Source organism: Suricata suricatta, chromosome 4, assembly GCF_006229205.1.
Source record: "Suricata suricatta isolate VVHF042 chromosome 4, meerkat_22Aug2017_6uvM2_HiC, whole genome shotgun sequence".
In the NCBI taxonomy this organism is placed as follows: domain Eukaryota; kingdom Metazoa; phylum Chordata; class Mammalia; order Carnivora; family Herpestidae; genus Suricata; species Suricata suricatta.
The window spans coordinates 141,728,151-141,738,742 of record NC_043703.1 but is presented as its reverse complement, the minus strand read 5'-3'; the positions used below and the strand labels follow the sequence as shown (position 1 = coordinate 141,738,742).

General features: G+C 46.8%; 1 long non-coding RNA gene across 1 annotated transcript; it reads right to left on the bottom strand.

Moving 5' to 3' along the window:
- Positions 1-217: 217 nt before the first annotated feature.
- LOC115289268 lies at positions 218-7,045 on the bottom strand. The gene is made up of 3 exons (XR_003907522.1): positions 6,945-7,045; positions 675-762; positions 218-316 (listed from the first exon to the last, which is right to left on the bottom strand). It is a non-coding gene; the product is annotated as an uncharacterized LOC115289268 (long non-coding RNA).
- Between the last annotated feature and the right edge of the window lie 3,547 nt (positions 7,046-10,592).

The following is a 10,592-nucleotide window of genomic DNA, read 5'->3' as shown; positions in this document are numbered from 1 at the left end:
GGTTCCCAAGGCTGGGGGACAGTTCCAGTGTCAGCAACAGCAGGATGAGCTAGGGAGAAGGAGGGGGAGGAGGCTGGCTGGTTACTCTTGTTTGGGACACACACATACCTTGCTGATTAGCAACGATGGGAAAGGAAACACACACTGAGGGCCCTTGACAGCTTAATGGGGTTTTAGAAAAATACACATCTATATTTTTAAACTTTTTTTTTTCCATTCGAACATTTTTAGCTTCAAGTTCTGGACTGAAATAGCAACTGTCTTAGATAACTCTTCATCCTTAGGCTCCCACGTTTGGAAAAGGTCTTGGCCCAGCCTGGGGAAAAGAGATAGAGATTAAAAAGGAGAGATTGAGAGAGGCACAAGGGGAAAACAAGCTTAGCATAGCATCTAGCACATAGATGGTAAATGTTTCACTGATACCTGATGGATGGATGGATGAATGGATGGATGGGATAAAAAAGGGATTTGATGGGAAAAAGAAAGCATGTTTATTCATGAGATTCTCCTGAGAATCAAGGGGAGCCTGGATGGTTCAGTAAGTTAAGCATCTAAATCTTGATCTTAGCTCAAATCTTGATTCTTAGGGTTGTGAGTTCAAGCCCTGCTTTGGGCTCCACACTGGGTATGAATCCTACTAAAAAAAAAATAGACTTTTGAAAAGATATACTCACCTTCTTGCCAATGACCAAATCCAGGGTCACAACTAAAGGGCTGACAGTCCACTGGGGTCTCGCCTCTTCCAAGTAGTTTAAACCACACCTGGAGAAAGAAGGAAACTCACAATTCAGCTCCATCTACCAGCCCCCTCTTTAAGCCACTTCTTCTGACTAATCTGGACCACTCACAATTTTGCTAAATACACTGTGGCAGATTCCATAGTTTGGCCTGATCAACATCCACTCCAATACCCTTCTGTCTTGCCTTACTATTGTACAAGAAGTGGAAAGAGAAATATCCAAACCCCACCCTGTTGTGGAGGTAAGGTACTAGGTTGGTTATACCATTCTAGATATTCCAAGATAGGCCAAAGTCTGGAGAAGGATTTCTTACCAACATAAATGAGCAAAGCTTTGTCCATCATTTCCCCCTTCTTCCTTCTTGGAACTCTGACACAGTATTTGGAGGTGTGCAACCATTTCATGAGGAACAGGATAAAAGCTTTGAATTGAGGATGTCAGAGCTGGAGGATTGAAGAAGCTGGGTCCCCAGGGGCTTCACTAAACTGCCATTCCATGGGCTATCTCCCTCTGGTCTTCCAGTTATACGAGAAAGATGAACTGCTTACTTGTTTAAGCCACTAGTTTAGGTTTTCTGCTCCTCTCTGATGCCAAACACAATCTTAACTGATACACACAGTTCCTGCATTTTATGTCTCCACATTTGTCCATTTGATTTTTCCTGCCTTAAATTGCTCTTCTCTGTCTTTTCTTCTTTTTTTAAAATTTTTTTACTGTCTTTATTTATTTTAGAGAGAGAGAGAGAGAGAGACAGCAGGAGCAGGAGAGGGTCAGAGAGAGAGGGAGACACAGAATCTGAAGAAGGCTCCAGGCTCTGAGCTAGCTGTCAGCACAGAGCCCGATGCAGGGCTCGAACCCACGAACTGTGAGATCATGACCTAAGCCGAAGCCGGACGCCCAACCGACTGAGCCACCCAGGCGCCCCCTCTGTCTTTTCTTCTAATGAGCTCTTTTTTCCATTTGTCTCCAATTTCTGCAGACTTTCCTGAGCCCCTCCCTTCCCCTCTCTGTATGTTCACATTACCCATGGAGGCCATCTCTCTTAAATGCCACTCCCCACCCCACTACATCTTACCCAGAATCTTTCTTTTCTTCCAATCTTGGTTTTCCATCCACTTTATCCAAATAGATGCTCAGATCGCCTCACTTTTGAATAAACTTTGGTTTGCTCTTGCTACCCCTTTGAGCTACCAATCTTCCCTACCCTTGAACTCTGACAAATCGTATTTAGTTTTTCTCGTATGGGAAATATGATGAAAGGTAAAGGCGGGGGGGGGGGTCAAACAGGCTGGGATCACATCTGATCTCTACTATGTACTACCTGTGGGCTTTTGGGTACCTGTCTCTGCACTTTTGGACCTTCATTTGTAACATGAAAATAACTGAATAATTGAAGGTGGTGATACATTCAAAGTACATGACACAGAGAAGAGAAGGTGTCATTCTGATGTCCTGCCTCCCTTTCTCCCTCTTTCCTTAAGCACATTCTAGGCATGAGAATGATTTAAGAAACTCAAAGTTGACTGAAGCATGATTTCCCCCTCTTTTCTTCACTCTCCAAGGTGACCTACCCCAGACTTTTATCCTTACTCGTGTTTTCACTTTCAATACTTTGTTTTTCAGAGATCCCATTCACATTCACAACTTCAAGCTTCAGCTTATAGTGAATCATTCACTCCCAAATCTGCAAATCTAGGGTGGACTTTTCTCCTAAACATCCATGCCCTCTCCCCAAGTCCCTGGCAACATCTCCCCCTGGGGGTCCTATAGCTGGTTGTACTGCTCTTTCTTCCAACATACGTTGACAAACATAGTTATCTATCCAATATCCCTGGAGGATAGTAAGGAACAGGTGTGATGTACAGCACCATGGTCATCAAATAATGACAGCTATTATGCCACAAGATGCTCTCTGTCTTAATAAAATTGACCTAAATTGGGAAAATGTTGGGTTGTGATACTGAGCATGAACATACGAACCAGTGCAATGGAGTCTCTTGTCAATATTGCAAACCTTAACTCCAGCAAGAAGGAGGGTAGACACTAGGAGCTGAGCCTGTATTTATGGCCTTAGCATCTATTCAAGGAATTCTGGGCTGCAAATTTTGGAGAGACCCATCCTTGTGCACAGAAAGAACACATTTATCCCCTTCCCTTAGGGGTGAGCCTTAGGCCTTGGCAATCCCAAAAGCACCTCCCCCGACGTCTCCACTTGGATTTGTTTTCTAAATGCCTAGTTTGCTCCTCTCAGTAGCAGTTCTCTGCAGCAGTAACCCTGGAGTCTCCACAAAGTACTTAGTGGTGGCTTTCTATGGAAGGCTCCACCCCACACCCATAGCCTTTCTTCTTGGAGGACTGGACCTGGTGCCACCAGTCAGGCCCCTTGCTCAGCTCCTCCAGCTGACCCACCACAGAAGGGCAGAGGCCAAAGAGCAGAGGACAGAAAATAACTCATGAGAACCAAAAACAAAACCCCATTGGAACCACAAATGGAACTGACTTAGGGAAAAAGCCTGAGATGCTTAGGCTATTAATAAAGCCATGTGTGCCTCAGCCTTCTTGTCCCAGGAAGCAGGCCAGGCCAGCTCATGCTGAGTGTTTGTTCTTGGGAAAGCCCCAAGTTACCAGATAAAAAAATGCCCCAGACCCTATTCATTTTGTAAGCTCTTCTTAACACACACACACATGGTCACACACAGTTGCAAGTGCACAACTTTTTTGTCTATCAAGTCTTGGAGGCACTGCCTTATTTCTAACTTTTTGTTGGCCTCCAGAAGGGAAGAAGGCACAAGAACAGATGACAGATGGTGATGTACATGGCCGTGGAGACTCCTAAGGACTGGTTGGGTTAACTATGTCTTTGCTTTTATTCTCTGTGACCCTGCAGAGATTAAAACCCTAGGACATGTGCATAATCCCATCAGGGACAAAGATACACAAACTTGCTTACAGATAGGTGGGGAATATCCCTAGAACCTTCAGTCTAAAGTCATCTGCTGTCTTCAGCCTGTATAGTTTTGGTAGCCAATGGATTTATCATTTCTACTCCTGAATCGAATTTTCCACCACTTCTCCCCTCTTCACTGCCCCTCCCCCATGTCCTGCCTCAGGATCATGGAGAGTCCTAGGGAATACTCTGGAATGGGCTGTGTCAAAAGAGCTAGCCCTTCCCAGATCACATCTTGGAAAACAGCATGTGAACCAATTAGCACCTTTCAGCCGTGAAGAAGCTCTGAGTCACAGTCTCATAATTGAGGCTCAGAGAATGAGATGGGACCGCAGAGGGCCTTCCCACCCAGCCCCCTGCCTTCAGGCTAAGAAAGCATCAAAGTCATTGCATCGATGAGCCTACTAATAAAACAGAAGCCTCCATCTGGGGCAAAGCTAAGTTGGTCTGCACACCTGCTAGATCCACTTACTTCCTGAAAGTGTCATAGCCTTGGGCTTTGTCCTGGCTCCTCACCTTCTAACATCCACTGAACCAGCCTAGTGAGGGGAAGAGAGACATAGCATCCTAACTATTCCAACACCATTTAGCTTGATCAGGTGCCCCAGAGTAGACTACTGTCAATTTGATTCAGGAATAGCATGTTTTTTATTAGCATAGGCAAAAGATATCTTCCATCCAAGGCACCCCATACAGTGTAGAGAGGCAGTACAGGATAGCAGAAACAATGTTCTACTGATTTGGGTGGAAATTTCTGCTCTGCTTCTTGAAAGTAGGATGGTTGGGGCACCTGGGTGGCTCAGTCAGCTAAACATCCAACTTCGGCTCAGGTCATGATCTCACAGTTTGTGAGTTCAAGCTCCATGTCGGGCTCTGTTCTGACAGCTCAGAGCCTGGAGCCTCCTTTAGATTCTGTGTCTCCCCCTCTCTCTGCCCCTCCCATGCTCATGCTCTCTCAATAATAAATAAAAACATTTTAAAACTTTAAAAAAAACCTGGAATGGTTGACCTTGGGCCATACACACAACCTCTTGGAGCCTTAGTTTTCTTATCTATATTATAGGAGTGATAATGGCTCCTCATAAGTTTCTAGTTCCAATTTCTTGAAAACTCCTAAGTGCCACGCATATATTATTGTTAAGCTCTGTATGCCTCTGACAGCCAAATGCCTTCAACATAGCCCCTTTGCATTTTAAAGCTGAAGATTTATCTTCAGTGTTGGTTGGGCTTCTGTGGCCTGGAGCATAAGAAGATTTTAGCTTTGGGGCGCCTGGGTGGTTCAGTGGGTTAAGCCTCTGACTTCGACTCAGGTCATGATCTCACATTCATGGGTTCGAGCCCCGCGTTGGGCTCTGTGCTGACAGCTCAGAGCCTGAAGCCTGCCTCCGATTCTGGTCTCCCCCTCTCTCTGCCCCTCGCAGTTCATGCTCTGTCTCCCTCTGTCTCAAAAATAAATAAAAAAACATTAAAAACATTTTTTAAAAAAGGTTTTAGCTTTGGCTCAGGGCTGGCTATTTAAATCAGCAACACCAGACCAGGCTGTAAAGAGTGAGCTCAAGCCACCTGTGATATGGCACCATCGTGTCTGTGTGTCACCTCTTGCACCCCATTATAGCAGAAGACAACAGAACCATCTTGGCCAGGTAAGCTGTGAGTCCCTGGTAGTGGGCAGGGCCACAGTAGCAATGCGTTTTTAGTAGGTGCCAGGATCGCTGAGTCCCTTGTTTTATTCCATGCACAGATTATTGGCTACACAGGGCCCACAACCCAAGCTCCTATCTTCAAAGTGTGCAGCTTTCCACAGCCCTCCTAGCCCTTGACCATTCCCAATGTCTGTAGCTAAGTTGCCACCATTTACCATCCCCTCTAGCCCAAGGTCCTTCACAAGGCAAGAAAAGTAACTCAGAAGGGACTGAAATTCAACATGGTCCAGAGCAGACCATCATTTCTGCTGGAGACAAAACAGATGATTCACTCATACAACAGGGACTTCTTGCAACATTAATAATTTAATAAATGGGTTGCCGTGGAGGATAGTAAAAACTCTCAATCTTGAGAGCTCTAAAATTTCAATAGGTTCACATCCACTGGGGATAGTGGAGACCAAAGCTAAGGGGGATGAACTAGCTCCAGGGTCCTTCTTAACCTCCTCACACTCCATGGCCCCGTTTTGTAACAAATACAACACCCCCTTAGCATTCTGAGAATGAGATTCATTAAAATGCAAACCACCCACACAGTTTCAAAAACTCAATTTAATGCCTTGATAAGAACACAAAAGGAGAAGTAAAAGGACAGACACATACATATACATACATACATACATACATACATTAAATTACCTATTCAATATGTAAAGGCCCAACCACCATTACATTGAAAGACTTAATGAGAAACGTTTGAGTCACCATGTAGATTCGCCATGACAGCTACAGTTACCCATGCAAACGGATACCCACGTGTTCTCTTCTTGATGACTCTACTACCAAGAGCAGAGCCGGCATCGGTGACGTGATTTTCTAAAGCAGGGAACAACTCCCGTGAAGTGCTGCCTGAAATCAAATGCAATTTTCCTTCAATGTTCAGAGAATTCCTATGCCTGGAATGTTCGGTATATATTGAAACCACACAAAAATTCCTTGTGTTTGTTCATAATATGGAGTTAGAGTTTCCAGGCTCAGAAAACTAGAACTAGGGTTTTCAATACATGAATGTCTAGAGAAGCATTGGGAAGACAGGTAGGATAGAGAACAACTCATTGTGTAGGATTGTCCCCTGCATTGCAGGGCCCCTAGCATCTGCAACACCCCTTCCTGCCCCAGTAAACAAAAGTGCTCCACAGTTTTTTGAAACAGTGCTGGGAGGGCTGGTGTGTGGCATTACCCCTTTGATAACCGGTGGGTTAGATAATTCTCAGGTCCCCCCACCCAGCCCCTGCATGTCAAACAGCAGCTTTGGGCTGGGCAGTGGGACCATCGTGAGCTGAGAGGAGGGGGTTCAGAAAAAGGAAAAGCCCTGTCCCTGCCCTACAGCGCGGCGGCAGACAGGGAGACAGGGAGACAGGGAGACAGGCAGACAGGGAGACAGGGAGACAGGCAGACAGGCAGACAGGGAGACAGGGAGACAGGCAGACAGGGAGACAGGCAGACAGGGAGACAGGCAGACAGGGAGACAGGGAGACAGGGAGGGGAGTAGAGCATGGACGTCCCATCTGACGTTGAGTGTTCATGGGGACTGGACCTGTAAGTTTTGCTCACCTTTTTAGCTCAGCACAGGCACTGGGGGTGAGGGGGCGTGTCATGTCCTTGTTGCCTGTTGAATGAAGGAAAGGCAGTAAAGTGGAGGGTTCAAGGGCTACCGTCCTGTTTGTATCATGTCACAGAACTGACTGAAATGAAAGAACAGGTTCTTGGGAAACATTCTCTCAGTGATAACTATTGACAAGGACGCACTACAGCCTAAGTGCCAGAAATTGCCTCATGACTGGAAGAGCCAGGGGATCAGGGAGACCAGGAAGGGCTCTAAGAGCCTCCCCTAACACACGCACATGCACGCCCGTGTGCGCACACACACACATACACCTCCCCCACCCCCAGCCTCCTGCATCCCCAGGGGCCACACCCCTCAATTCGTACAAGGTCGTCCTCCAGGCAGCCATCCTTCCTGCCATTTATAGGCAGAGCCTACTGGATTGGCAGCCGTCTTCCTGCCATTTACAGACTAGGGCCAAAGTCAATCCCACTGCAGCCAAGAAGCACCTTCCATGACTCCCTAGGAGCAACAACCAATCCCAGGCTTGACTGACCTTGAACTTGTCTGGGAGAGGCCCGTTCTGGCCAGAGGGAGGAGAAGGCAACCCTTGGATTATCTGCGACGCTGAGCAACCCCTGCTTAGGGCACCAGCCAAGCAAGAGGAAAAATGTGTTCGGAAAGATTATTTTTTTAAGCATTAGAGCAGTCATTTAAGGGATCGCCTGGGTGGCTCAGTCTGTTAAGTGTCTGACTTCAGCTCAAGTCATTATCTCACAGTTCATGAGTTTGAGCCCCACGTCGGCTGTGTGCTGACAGCTCAGAGCCTGGAGCCTGCTTCAGATTCTGTCTCCCTTTCTTTCTGCCCCTCCCCCACTCATGCTCTGCACCCCCCCTCAAAAATAAAAAAAAATACACATTAAAAAAATTTAAAAAATAGTCATTAGGGAAAACAGTCAGAACTCTGCTGTACTTTCTCACATTCTTTTATGATTTAGTCCTAGTTTTATTTTGAACTGCATGTGTGAGTGGGGGTTGGGAACACTACAAACCTTTCAGTGCTTAGAGCAAAGTATCTTGTAATGGCTAATAGTTCAGCCTTTGGGGACAGACTGGTTGCCTCTTATTAACTGTATGACCCTGGGCAAGGTGCCACTTCTTTGTGATTCAGTTTTACCATCTGTAAAATGGAATGATGATTATAGTACTTACCTCTTAATAAGATTATTAAAAGGATTAAAAAGAGCTATGACACAAAAAGCTTATAGAACAGTACTAAGCATGTTGTAAGCACCCCGTAAGTACTCTCCAGTAGCAGTAGTGGTAGTAGTACTATTGTCACTAAAGGTCTTCCTCTGGCCCTGGGAGAGACGATAGGACAAAGTCACGGCTGTATGCTCTCACTTGTACAGGAGTCAACAGCTCTTGAGTTTCTGAATTCTGTGTTAGGAAGGTTGAAAACAAGAGGGTTTATGGGCAAGAGGAGTTTAAGAATGCTGCGTTTTCCAGGCCCACTGTCTCTCTTCCAGGAGGGCCTGGATCTTGAGGGCTGACGGTACAGAAATGGGTTGTTGGCCAAGAAAAGCAACTGGAGGAATCCCGTGCCTGGGAAACTAGGTCAAAGGTGGCAAGGGGTTGCCAGAGATGGAAGGAAGGTGTGGGGAGCCAGTGGCTGGGCTGCCTGAGGCCCATCCTGCGTGCATGTGTGTGCGTGCCTGTACATGTGTGTGCCTGTGCATGTGTGTGTGCCTGTACATGTGCGTGCCTGTGCATGTGTGTGTGCCTGTACATGTGCATGCCTGTGCATGTGTGTGCCTGTGCATGTGTGTGTGCCTGTACATGTGCATGCCTGTGCATGTGTGTGCGTGTGTGTGTGAGTGTACACCATTGGCCTGCCGAAGGGTTTCTGAGGTGGTGGAATTCAGCAACAGGAGCGGCTGAACAATCTATCTCTTTGGGGTTTTTCCCTTTTTTTTCTTTTAAAGTAATCTTCACGCCTAGCATGGAGCCCTTGAACTCATGACCCTGAGATCCAGACCTGAGCTGAGGTCAAGAGTCAGACGCCTAATGGACTGAGCTACCCAGGCGCCCCTATCTCGAACGGACATTAATCTGGGGCCCTCCCAGACTGTGATGACCTTGCTCTTTCTAACTCCCTGGTTCCATTCAGGAAATCTTTGGAGAACTGGATCATTTTTTCAACCTTGTGCCAGGTGCCACTCAGAGGAACTAGGGTCTTGGTGTGCATTGAGATCTACTCTGTGCTGAGCCCCATTCTGAGCACACGATTTATAATGCAATTAATCTCCACAGTACTCTTTTAAAATTTTTTTATAATATTTATTTTTGAGAGAGAGAGAGAGAGACAGACTGTGGGCAGGGGAGGAGGAGGGAGAGAGGGAGACACAGAATCAGAAGCAGGATCCTGGCTCTGAGCTGTCAGCACAGAGCCCAACGTGGGGCCCGAAACCACAAATCATGAGATCATGACCTGAGCCAAAGTCAGACTCTCAACCAACTGAGCCACCCAGGTGCCCCAAATCTTCACAATAATATTATGAGGTAGTGCTCACTATTTTTATCATTCTAGGGGAGGAAACTGAGGCATGGTCATTTAATAACTTGCCCAGATACACACAGCTTGTGTCAGAGCTGAAATTTGGACCCGAGGAAAAGCAGTTGCAGAGTCCAGAATTCATGGTCTCAACCTCCAGTCTCTGTCATATGGCTTTGACCCCCCCCAGGCACCTGGGAAGTGGGGAAGGATCAGGAGGGGGAGGAGGGGTGAACAATTAACTAGGAAACTCCAAGATGCACATCTGAGATCCGACAGTGAAGCAAAAAGCCTCAAAAGAAAGCAACAGGCTTCTCAGCCAGATCTGTTCTCTCATCTTCTTCCCCCTGCAGGTTCTGCTAGATCCCTGCCCTGTCTATGTTTCTTACCTTTTGCCATTTCCTGCCAGAGGAAAAGGGGGAGGGCACAGTAATCACTCTGCTGCAAAGAGGACTCTCCCTGCCCACAGGTTCCATGGCAACGACACTAGCCCCTCTTTTGCTGTGTCTTGGCTAATCAGGGAGGAAGGAAAGACCCAGGCATTGGTGTGGTTGCCTTTTTAGGTTCCAGCAAGCTCTTGTTGTTTTCTAGAACTGGCAGTGGTAAGGGTGGCTTCACCTGTCCGTTTAACCCTATGTGTCAAAGAAAGGGGAAGTATGGGTGGTGTTAAAATACTGACCCGTCCCATCTGCCTCTGTGTTTTTTCTCTGGGCCAGAGTTTGGAAAGAGGGAGATCATGAGAGAGGAGTGCCAGGAACTAGCCTCAAAAAGCCAGGCCTCAAATGTAAGTGAGTTTGCCCCTGCAGGGAGGATTTCCCAGTCTTCCACAAGATCACTGGCAGAGTCACCGTCAAGGAAAATTGCCTTGGTAACCCCTGGGTCCTGCTGGCTTTTGATTCCAAACTGCCTTTTCCAAGGGCCCTGAGACTTTGAAGCATCCCACCTGCTTTCTAGTTTTCCATTCTGCCTAGACTCCCCACTTCAACTGTATTTTATTTATTTATTTTGAGAGAGAGGGAGCAAGTGAGCAGGGAAGGGGCAAAGAGAGAGATCATTCCAAGCAGGCTCTGCACTGCCAGCATGGAGCCTGATACGGGGCTCG